Here is a 12948-nt window from a genome sequence, read left to right on the forward strand (position 1 = left end):
AAGCATTCTCTTCATTGTGGTTTTTACACCTTGGTGGCTTCCTGCAGAGCAGCAGCCACTGGTTCCGTTATTAGAAGGCATGCTTGGCTTAGGGAGCAGCCTCTTTCTGAACCTGTAAAATCTAAATTGCTGGATGTTCCATTGCACAAAGACTACCTTTTTGGTAATAAGGCTGAGGAGGTACTGAAAAAGTTGGAGGATAAGGCAAAATCTATGCAAGCTGTAAAAGATTTCCTTCAGGTTCAGCCTCCCCGGTTTAGTAGGCATTATCCTTCCAAGAACTGGTCTTTCCCTGATCTTGGTAAGCAGGGTCGCTCTAGGCCTAGAGGTTTCAGATCTTCCCCCTCAAAGGACTAAACAATGGCATCCTTCTTCTGCTAAATTGGGGAGTTTTGAGCCAACTTCCCAAAGCAAGCATTCTCAATGACTCTGGCCTTCTTGTGCCTACCTCTGCGGGCCCAGATTTTCCTTTGGGGGGAAGGTTAGCCAGGTTCGCAGAGGTATGGTCAACCATCACAGACGACAAAAGAGTACTCAGTATAGTAAACCAAAGTTACAAGTTTTATTTTCACACCTTCCCTGTTCTACAAGGTTACCCAGACATTCCCAGAACTCTCAGGGCAGAGGTAGAGAATCAAATTTCTTCTCTACTGACTATGGGAGCTATAGAGCCAGTTCCTGCAAATCAGGCAAGCCTAGGTTTTTATTCAAGACTTTTTCTGGTACCCAAAAAGGGGGCACCTGGCTCCCTGGTCTGGATTTGTTTATTCTAAACACTTTTCTGGTGAATCCCAAATTCAAGATGCCCTCTCTTCAACAGTCATTGCCAATGTTGGACAAGGATTCATGGCTGGCAACTTTGGATCTCAAGGAGGCTTATCTGCACATCCCATTAAAGAAAAGTTGCAGGCAGTTTCTTTGTTTCAGGGCTGGGGAGCAACAATTCCAATTCTCTGTGCTGCCCTTTGGCTTATCTACTGCTCCCAGAGTTTTCACAAAGTGCCTGGCGCCAGCCATTGCTTTTTTCAGGCAAAGAAACATTCACATTTATCCTTACCTGGACGACGTGTCTCATTCAAGCAAACTCCCCAGAACAGTTAAAAAAAGGATTTGGACTTCGTGAAGAACATTCTCACTTCTTTGGGTTACACTCTCAACAAGAAAAAGTCAAAGGTGGTTCCTACAAGGGAGATTGTTTTCCTGGGAGCGAGTCTGAATACAGCCAGCCAGATAGTATTCCTCCCTCAAGATAAACAACAGGATCTGTTGGCTTATTTCAAGAACTTGGCAAGCATGACCCAGCTCTCTGCAAGGCACTTCCTGCAAGCACTGGGGTTCATGGCTTCATGTATCCTGATGATCCCATATGCAAGGCTACATATGAGAAAATTTCAGTGGTACCTCAAGAACCTTTGGTGTCAACACACACAGGATGTAGACTTGATTCTTCCTCTTATTCCCTGTCTACAAATGGAGTTTCTCTGGTGGGCAACAGCCTGATCTCAGAACAATGGTCTGCCTTTCCGCCCACCACCTTCCAGCCAGAATCTCATCACAGATGCCTCAGGTTATGCACGGGGGAACATCTGGAAGGCAGGGGCATACAAGGGACCTGGAGCACCCAACAGATTAATCTGTACATAAACTTAAAAGAACTGATGGCAGTGCAGCAGGCCTTGCTGGCTTTCAAGGACCTACTCTACCCTGGGACTCTTCTGATCAGGACAGACAACACCACAGTCATCTTGTACATCAACAAGCAGGGGTGGACTCACTCTTACCCTTTGTGCAGACACAGCATGCAACTATGGTCCTTAGCAGCTTCCATGGGCATACATCTCATAGCCCAGTATCTTCCAGGAATGCTAAACTCCTTGGTGGATCAATTGAGCAGACATGTTCTGGATCCTCACGAGTGACAACTGAACAAGATCATTTTCCATTGAATCACTCAGCATTGGGGCACTCCTCAGGCGGATCTTTTCTCCTCTCACACTAATTCTCCTCTCACACTAATCATCTCCTTCCAACCTTCTGCACCAGGGAGTTTCACGACAAAGCATGGAGAATGGCCGCTTTATCCTTCCCATGGACACAATTCTCAGTTTATGCCTTCCTGCCTCTGCCTCTTCTTCCCAGAGTGCTGCTAAAGATAAGGGACTAAAAAACAAAGGCTATTCTTACAGCACCAGAATGGCACAGGCAGCATTAGTATCCCCGTCTTTGCAGCCTTTCCCAAGCTCAGCCTTGGCATATTCCCCTGGTATCAGATCTGTTGGTTCAGGAAGGGGGAAAGTTTCTTCATCCTCATCTTCAAACTCTGCATTTAACTGCCTGGCTAATACTTTAAATCTTTCCCAGCAGATGGTTGAAGTTCTTCATGAGGCCAGGAGGCCTAGCACTAGGAAATCCTATGCAGATAAATGGAAGAGATTTTGCTCTTGGATGCAGGCTAAAGGAGAAAAGTCTTCCCAACCTTCTCTTTCCCTCATTCTTGATTATCTAGCAGGTTTGCTTAATGGTGGACTTTCCTTTTCTTCAATTAAGATTCATGCTTCAGCAATGTCTGCTCATTGTTCTTTTGAGCAGCCAATTTTTTCTCACCCCTTGATGAAACAGTTCCTGAGGGGAGCTAGCAATCTTAGACCTACCAGAGGAGCGCCTACTTCTGCTTGGGATCTTGATTTTGTCCTGGAGAAGCTTACTCTTCCTTCCTTTGAACCTGCTGCCTCTGCAGACAAAGTTACTTTCATGTAAGACTGCCTTTCTTTTGGCTATTACGTCCGCCAGAAGGGTTTCGGAGCTGCAAGCCTTAATGGCAGTAGAGCCTGTCATTATTTTTCATACAGACCGGGTTTCTCTGAGAACTAATCCCTCCTTTATGCCTAAGGTGGTTTCCAGTCTGACACTTGACCAGTCTATTCATCTGCCTACATTCTTAAATAACCCCCAGAATAAAGGGGAAAGGATTTTGCACTCTCTTGATGTGCACAGACAAGTTGAGATTTTACTTAAATAGGACTAAACCCTTTCGGAAGTCTCAGCAGTTGTTGTTTAGTTTTGCTCCTGGGGCTCAGGGTAAAGCTATTTCCAAACAAACCATCTCCGAATGGATTGCTCATTGTATTCACTTTTGTTACCTGCAGCATGGAAAGGTCCCCCCCCCAGGGTATTAAGACCCATTCTACTAGAGCAGCCTCTACTTCTGCAGCTTTTTTGAGAGGTGTGCCTACTAAGGACATTCTAGAAGCAGCCAGTTGGTCTTCTGTCCATACTTTCACAAAGCATTACAACCTATCTTTGTTTTCTAAGTCTAGGGCTGGTTTTGCCTCTGCAGTTTTGCAAGGCCTCCTTACCAATCCTTAATCTGTGATTCTTCCTCCCCCCTTTTGTTTTCTTCCTGGGCTTTGGGAATCAACCCATATGTTAGGACTGCAACAGTGAAACACGAAGAACATAGTACAGTTGTGTACACTTACCATAAATGTAGATGTTCGAGTGTTTTCACTGTTGCAGTCCTGGTTTCCCACCCTCCATTCCCCCCTTTTTCCTAAGGCACAGACTACTTATGTTATTTTTTGATGGCTTTTTTCCAGGGTGTTTCCTTCCTGGTTTGGCCTTCTTTTGGGGGCTCCTGACAGTTAAGACAAGAAAAACTGAGGAAATGGTGTCGGCCACTTCCCTTTATACCTGACGTTCTGACATCAGTTTACAACCAGCGGCAGCCAATGTCATATACCAAGGACTCTGGTATTCAGGCCGACTGAGAGCTACCGGAAGCTGGATAAACCCATATGTTAGGACTGCAACAGTGAATACACTCGAACATCTACATTTATGGTAAGTGTACACAACTATACTTTTTAACAGTTCTCAGCCAAATAACAAGAATAGTAAGTTGCAGCAGTTCTCGGTCAAATAACCTAAAACTAGTACTTAACTTCGGTTTGAATTTCTTCACCTTCATATGCAACAAGTCTCGTGGCACTACTGATTACATTGAGTTGTTCGCTGGTTCTCACTTTTGCAAATGTGTCTGCTGATATAACATTGCACTTTTATCCAGTGTCTACTTTGAGTTCTGTGGATTTCCCTTTGATTCAAACTGTGCAAAACACTTCATTCCTTGTCAGTAAGTTTACTGCGTCATCTCTTTCTCCCAGTACTGATACATCATCTATGTAGAAAGATGATTGTTCTGGCTCTACTTGATCAACTTGTTTTCTTGTACAGTCTTTTTTAGAACTGTGTGAGGCTTACTTGATTTGCAAAACGTCCGAAAGTGGTTCCATTTCTTACACTTATGGCACTGCTGACCATATGCTAAACATTTCTCTCTTTTAGATTCATGGTTTGCACCACAATTTTGACAGTTAACAATAAAGATAGACTTGGGTTTTGCTGACTCACACTTGTATGGCACTGAGATGGCGGTGGAGCTTGCACTTCTCCTAGAACATCCTGGAAAACTTGCCACCTTCTTTGGAATTCCTATGGATGCCCTTTGCTTAGGCCTGTTTCTGCTTGCCACGTGTTGCATACTGTCTACACTTGCTCTAGAGCTTATGCTTTTGTCACTTGTAAAAATGTTCATGTGCCTTTCTGTCACCTCATGGATCTGACAAATCTCTATTGCTTTTCTTAATGTCAAATCACTGTCATGAAGCAAAATCTTCCTCACTGCAGCACTATTATTACCACATACAAGTCTTTCCTTTATCAGCTCATCTTTCAAGTCACCAAAATGACATGTTCTGGTCTTGTTGCTCAAATCTGGTATGTAAGCTGCAAATGTTTCCCCTGGCTTCTGATTTCTCATGTAAAACAAATGCCTCTCTAATGTAATGTTCATCTGGGGGTTGCACATTTCTCTGAACTTATGGTTTAAACACTCTGGGTCGTCTCTAGATTCATTTTGTACAACAATATGGTGGTCTGCACCTTCACCTTCATACAGTGCTGGTACATGTACAAATGATCTCTCTCTCTCTCTCTATAGCCTCAGATCCTGCTAGATATAGCAAAATAAATGCCCTTGTGCGTGCATCAGTGTCTGCATAAGCTGCTTGCATAAAAATATCGTACTCCTGTTCAAATATTCTCCATTTCTCTGCAATATTCTGGTCAAACACAAATGGTTGTGGTTTTCGAAATCCCTCTGCCATATTAACACATACCAGCAAATGGTCTTGCAAATACGTATAAATACACACACACACACACACACACACACACACACACACACACACACACACACACACACACACATGTATATGTGCATATGTAATTAGCATGAACACTCAATTTGGCTAATGCTTTTCTGCTTTATATTTGCAGTTTCTTTCTTTGTGCTTATCAGTATTGTGTGAATGAAGAACCATGTAGTGCTTTCAATTAACTGCAGTTTGTGAAGTAAACCTCTCGGGCTCCTCGATGCATTACTGCACTTTGTGAAGTACCTTTTTAAATTTCTTAATGCTTCACTGTGATTTACAAAATAGCTTTTGTAAGTTTCTCGATGCTTTATTGTACTTTGAGAAATAACTTTTTAGCTTTCTCGATGCTTTATGAAATTCAGTGGAATAGCTTTTCAACTTATTTACTAGATTAATGGAATACTTTCTCGGACCTTGCGATGCTTTTATGAAATTTTCGAAAAGTAAAAGCAGAAATGCTAAAATCATCGGCTTTTGGAATTGGTAAAGGCCAAAATGCTAAAGTAGTTGCTTGCAAGTTTATTGATAAAGGCAGGCATGGAACAGTCATGCATTATCACTTATTAAAGTCATCGCTTTAAGAAACATTCAAGAATTTTGCAATTCAACTGAGCAATTCACAAGCACTGTAATACTCTTGTAATCTTTTGTAAGAAGCACCTTTCTTTTGTAAATGACTAAATGCAATATACTGATGTTCCCAAAATGGCGGCACATTGCTAGGCAACTCTTTACAGTACAAGAAGCACTCTGTAATGGCGGCACTTTGCAAACAGCCACACCCAGCACAAGAACTTTTCTTCAAACAACCGTGCTTCAATTGAGTTACACGAGATAGTTGCACTTTACACACAGTGAACTCTGAAATACATGCAGAGTAATAAACACACACCGTAAGCACTTTTACACACTCTGAGATACTTCAAATGACTTTTAATTACTTTTTTGATACCAAATGAAGTCATAGTTATGCCCAAACACAGCACTTTGCCCAACATAGCAGTTGTCTTGCTTTATTTTATCTATTGTGCCCCTTTTCTTATTATTATTCTTTGTACTCGTTTTACTCTAAACATGCCCAGGTATGCCTTAAGCACACTCTTTCTGCCTTAAACTTGTTCATTTTGTACTTTAACATGCTCGTTTTATCTTTAAACATTAATTTCATCAAACACTATTATCTTAAACATTTTCTTTAGTTAACAAACTTTTTGAGCTTTCTGCTTGCCTGATAATGCGGATTATGCCCTTGTAATGCCTTTTCTTGCCTCTTTGTATCAAGTAAATAATTAGTGTTGCTTTTCACTACCTTTGATTCCTTCTGGTTATGTGCGCATTGTTTTCTCTTGGTTTTACCTTCGCTGCCACCTTTACATCGCATGGCTCCAAATGTTTTGTTCTTTTCCATCCCGATTCTGACAACATATCACTTTCGTGTCAGTACATGAATAAACGAGTCTTCGTGGGTACTGTTTAAGCAGCTTTATTCTTTACAAACACAATACTGTAAAGCTTATTTGACTATGATTAAGTAACTTATATACAAACTAACTGCTGTGATCATACAGGCTTACACACTGGCTGCTTCTTCAAAATGGCACTAGGGATTGCACGTGTTTGGAATTTATACATCTACGCACAGCCTTGCATTCTTTTTAAAGATATAGTGCACACATGCTGCACTCTGATCTACACTGGGGTTACAGAGTTAATTTTTATTTCAAAGGAGACAGCATTGTGATCTGACCTCACCATTAAGGGTATGACTCAGAGGTAAAGGGGCATAGCACGCTCCCATATTAGAGAGTACCAGGTCCAGAATGTTTGAACATCTGGAGGGTGTACACTTTATCTGATCAAGGGTATTTGTGTTAATAAAGTCAAGGAATCATTGTGCCTGTGAATATGAGGCAGTCTGTAGAGGGGTAAGTTAGTCTCCCATGAATATGGTATTTGTTGCAATGGTGAGTGTCACCATTTATGTCTAAGTATGAGCAATGGGATTCTTGGGACATAGAGGGTGACCAGTAGCTTGCTAGGGTATGGTATGGGACTTTGTCCTATGGTAATTTGCACATGAGTAAATTCCGGAACATCATCCTATTTAACCAACGTAGAGTTGTACTTGTTAATATAGATTGAGTCTCCTCCACGTTTTCTCCCTGTCTGTGCAGCTGTTGATCTAAATGTGTGGAAGGGACTGAAGCCTTGCACTGCCAGAGTACCTTCTGCAGATATAAACCATGTCTCAGTAATGCCACAAATGTCTTTATTATCAGGGAGTGAGGATAGCTTGTATTGTATGGATTTCTTTTTTAGGCTCCTAGCATTGAGCAGCAACACCTTTAAGTTTCTTTGGAGTTTATCGCTATGTTGATAGGTTTGTCAGTGTGGCATTGCTTAAAAAAGATTCTTAAGGGGATGGATAAAGTTTTAGCCAATATTCAGTAACCTGGGGAGACAGGTACAGATTTTCCATTGCAAAGCAACATGGTTTGCTAACCATGTCCTGCCATGCTGACAAATATTGAATTCCACTGGAAGTACACCACAAACTAAACTAATTATTGAAGTCCGTTATCTTTTATTCAAGCTGTGCCATCGTCCTTGGTGAAGGTGGCATGCTGCTCAATGCAAGGCACATACCTGCCTGAAACACATATTCAGAAAGATCAATGTTATCTCTGTTCAAACAGTCCAGGGAAGTATGACTCAAGTCCTTAACACTCACATGGACTATGATAGAATCATGATGGTACCAGTGGTGTTGTGACTGAAAGGAAAACCCCACCTTCTTTTACAGTTGAACTCAACTCTTAGGTTACTTTTCTCCCTAAAATGTGATTCCAGTACTGTGTAGGTACCTGAAACCTGCTTGTACTTTATAAAACTTTCATTTTGTTACTTTGGTATCAAAGGAAGGGAAAGACCACCCAGTTTTTTCCACTTTTTTTTTTTTTTAAGATTAATTTCTCACATAAATTCTACAGAAATTTGTTTACACCAGCGTGACATACCACAGACACAGACATTTGTAGTCAGGAGCTCAGGCTGCTGTAAACATGACAGAGAGGTGTGAAACTGTTTTCCGTTGTCTTTATTGAAGAGAGGAAGAGAACTTACACTGAGTCGCAGCTGCGTCTAATGTAGCCATGCCTTTCAGAGCAAAACAGAGCAATTAGATCAGCCAGTGGTTCAAAGGCAGTAGTCACTTATTTTGACAAATTTACATAAACAGCATCACAGTATAGAAATGCTCAGCTTTAAACTTTGTTTGTTGCTTATATTAATTTACATTTAAAAATGACTTGAATGTAGTATCAAAGATGCCTGTGACATTTAAAGAAAAGTCAGAAAATATTTTTTCTTGTAATTCTTGTAAAGCATCTGCACATTTACCAAAGTGTAGGGGGGGGGGGGGGGGCTGTCAGTTCATCCTGGACTACAAAAAGTCCTGCAGTTTAGCAACTGTTTTAGTTGTAGCTGTATAATTTCTTACTATACTATAAAACAAGACCTGAGACACACAAATGAGGGCCATTCCAGAAATAAAAGAAGCAGTCCTGTTACAGACAGTTTATAAGATGACAGCAGCTGACACTAATTCCATTATATGTCAACGGAATGGGAATGCAGCACTGCTTCCTTATGTCTAACATGACTCATATAAAGCAGACTTGAAATGGATTATGGGAAAGAGAAATGCTTGAAGAAAAATAATATTATGTTGCTATGTCAAGCCCCATTGACAGCCATTTTACAGAAAATATATTACATTTCTATAAGAAGCAGAGTGATTCTGAGATGTTAAAATAACTCAGAGAACAGAGACAGAGTGAAAAAAATAGACTTTTTAGGTCCAAGGTGGAGTTTTTCTTTAAGTGAGTGATCCTGACTCAAGATAAGCAACTAACCATTATCGTCCCCTTTTCCAGTCAGGTGAGTAGGGCATTGTGTGTCATACAATGGGGTCCTGTATGACAAGACTCCTGGGTAATGTATTGGGTTGCCTTATGGGATTTGATCTTGAGGCTCCACTGAGTGTAGGCATATGGGTGGTGTTTGATGTTGCTTTTGGTGATTGCTTTAGAGATTGCCAAGGATAGGTGTTGCTAATTATAGGCTTAGAAAATCTTTGTGTTTGAGAAGAATGCTTTTTAGTGCCTCAACACAGGTTGGTCAATATGTGTGGTGGACACTATGTGTGGTGGATATAGTGTATGTGTTCTTGACAGCCTTGCTTGTATGCAAGATTTTTGCCTCCAGTGAAATTGTCTTTGTGCATCTCTCACATACTGTGTTTGTTTCTTTACAGATTAAATTGTTGTCTGTGAACATATGGCAATTGTTACAGTGTTTCAGGATGCCCATAGTTTCATAGGTGTGTACTAGGCCAACGGCCCTGGAGCCTTTACAAGCCTAGCCCATAGAAGTGCCCTGGCATCATTCCACTGTTAGTTCCCGTTACTTTTCATTATCAAAAGACATTGATGGTGTTCTTTTTTTCTTGTTCGATATGTAATAGTACCACAGCACATTTGCAAAAGGAATCACTTCAGCTAAACCCAATACCTAAACTACCTTGGTCTACAGTTGCAATTGATATCTTTGAATGGAATAATAAACACTATTTGGTTTTGTAGACTTCTACTCAAACTGGTTTGAGATTGATTTGCTACCAAACTTAACCTCAACAGCTGTTATCACTAAGCTTAAGGTGAAGCTGAAAATGAATTATGTACTCTTTCCAGGGACATGCCATATATTTTAGCTGGATACTACAAGTGAAATTCTATGTACAGTCATACTTAATTTAACGTTCATCCTTCACAGCGATACATACATACATATATTTTCTGTGAATAATAAGAAGTCATTGCATGCACTTACAAAGTGCTACTTGGGCATTCAGAGTGTTGCCTTTTTGCATACATTTTATTTATGTTTTATGTGTAGTTGCAGTTACAATTGAATTTTATATATATATATATATATATATATATATATATATATATATATATATATATTTTTTTTTTTTTTAAATAGAGGACATTTCTCATATTTTAGCTGGACGCTACACTGCAAGTGAAAAAAAAGCCAATATAGATCTGGCTTAGATATGTAAATTAGTCTCAGATGGTTTGCTATCTATTGGTTGAGTCCCAGAAAGTGCTGCACTTATAGAGCAAATAGTGATTTTATTTCACTGGATCAATCTGCTTTAACTTCTGTTCCACCGGATGTCCAAGGTGCAGCCTCTCTCTCCTTCATCTCTGTGACTTTAATCCTCCTGGATTTGTTTTGGTAGAATTGTTGTATTTATCTAGTTTTGATCAGAGCCATATAGCAGGTGGGAGTTTTAATAGATAGATAGTTGTCCAAGCTTGCTGTGGGTCTTTTATGCTTTCTATAGTGTGATTACTGTAGTTTGCTTAACCAACCTGGCTACAGAGACATTTAGAACTTGCATATCCATGTTGTCTGGTCCTGTATTGGGGTGGGCAATTGCAGGTTGTTGACTGGGTTATACAGAGGTCTACTTGGGTGGTTTCTGGAGTTTGATACTAGACTAGGTTAGATTGTACTAAGATTTGATAGTAGTGACATTTAATCTGCTGGAGGCAATTTGTAGTAAGGGAGGTTTTCTCACCTGGAACACTGTTTTGCTAGGTAGGCACTTAGTATGACGGATATATGGAAAACAATGTGTGGGAAAGTACCTAAATAGGTTGCACAACAGGCAATTGCAATGAAAGAGGGGAGGGAGAGACTTTGGAAGTCAGATTACCATAAGAGGTAGAAGCCAGAGACCCAGCCTTTTAAAACTTCAAGAGAAGGGCAGGAGAGTTGAGAAAAGTTCTAGTTCTATAACTAGAATTTCAGATTTTAGCTTAATGTCTATAAGTGGAAGGTGGGGCAGTCTCAAAGAACAGAAGAAAAAACAGTATTAAGATAAATGGAAAGGTACTGGAATTTACCTTTATGCAGGTATATACAGCTATAAAAAGTACTGAAACACAAATCCTGGAGCAGAATTCACAATACTGCTATTAGTGCAATCCTTCCACAGACTAAGGCACCAGCCTATGTAGAAATATACCAGCAAGACTGTAATAAATGACTAAATGAGGTCATTCTACTTTTGGAAATAGAGCTGCAGTGTAATGTATAAAAAAATGCTAAAACCTTGAAGTTACATAATCTTCACACAACTAAAAAGGAAGCTGCAAGACTATGGTCCCAGAACAAACTAAACAAAGTGCAAACAGATAACTTTTTGCCTAAACTGTGGTCAAAAAGCAGAAAAGTACGAAAAAGTGTCACCACACAGGTCACTATAAGTGTAAGTTGGCATATTTAAGCAGAATTTAAATAAAAGTTTTTTTTTCTTCCCTATTGTTGAAAAGATTGCAAAGTCAGAGTTTTACCCCTCTGCACTGTATAGCCAAGGCTGTGTGTTTGTATTTTGTATGCTCATTTCATAACTGCTCAATATGTAGCTACTAGAAGTATCTTTGCTTTTGCCAAGCTCACAGCCTTATGGAGAAATGCAACAAAACAGTTGTGTTTATTAGTGATTACTCTTCATCAGAGATGCAGAGATTTCAGATTGAAAATAATAAAGATATGTATAGGAAGGGGGATGGGAGATTTGCCACCTGCAGAAAACATGTTTGAGTCAGTATGTGTTCTGTTTGCCTACTAACTGTACAGTCTTAAGCACTTGTATTTTGAGCATGTGTTTAGCTGTGCATTTCAAGAAATTTCACCCAGGGAATCAAGATACAAGATGCCTAATTAGGAGGAGATGTAGCAGATCAGAGTATGCGTACTCAGAAAAATCAATTCTGATTTTCTTGTCCTGTGGCCTTTTTAAGTAGAAATACTACTAGAAGAAGTGCCAGTTACTCAATATTTGAAGTGAGCAGTTGCAGACTATGTTTCTATTGATTATTTTTTCCAGCATGATTCATAACTTAAGGTGATTAACAATTAAGAACTAGTCACTAACATTCACCAAAAATGCTGATCTATTATATTCAGTTTACTTGTGAAGAGATCAAGTGATGAATACCACCCACCCAACACAAACACACCCAAGAATGTTTTTATGCAGAGAGTTTCTTGAGGAAAACGTTGGAAAAAACACCCCATCAAGCAGCTGTGTATAGAAACTTTTGAGAGAGTCTGTGTCACCAATACCCAGGCCGATAGTCCAACATGCTTTCGTTGAGAAACAGCCCAGACCTCACCCAAACCATAACTAAAACAGTTTACCATGTCTGTCATTTCTTATCTTTAGAACAGGGCGTACGTAATATGAAATACTGTATGTTTACTCATTTGTCAAGTTAATAATGAAATGTTTACACCTTCAACTTTCTTCTGAATTTCTCATATTCCACTGTGCATTTTTATCCTTGTCCTGAATTTGAAGGTGCAGCGGTAAATGCAAAAATATGTGGATCTCCTGTGGGAAGACATAATCACTTTGTGATTATCTCCATTTTTAGTTGCTGGTACAGATTTATGCTGTGTCCTCAAGATTGTTGTCTTTCATTTAACAGTGTTGTCATGAACTGTCAACCCACACCCCGGGAACACCAGTCACTTATGTTCATTGTAACTTCCTGCCTTATTTGCCTTCTGTTTAGATTAAAAAAAGTCTGGAGTAATATTCTAGAAGAACATGATCTCATTTTGTTTTGTAACCTTAACTTGTACTACATAC

The 12948-nt window shown here is 39.9% G+C and overlaps 1 protein-coding gene across 1 annotated transcript in view; it reads left to right on the forward strand.

Annotated features, from left to right (window-relative positions):
• EFNB1 (ephrin B1) overlaps window positions 1–12948 on the forward strand; it is a 763535-nt gene that overhangs the window by 519892 nt on the left and 230695 nt on the right. The window lies entirely within an intron of this gene.

The sequence above is a fragment of the Protopterus annectens genome, chromosome 15.part0 (assembly GCF_019279795.1).
Source record: "Protopterus annectens isolate FY-2018-M chromosome 15.part0, PAN1.0, whole genome shotgun sequence".
NCBI classification, from domain to species: Eukaryota; Metazoa; Chordata; order Ceratodontiformes; family Protopteridae; genus Protopterus; species Protopterus annectens.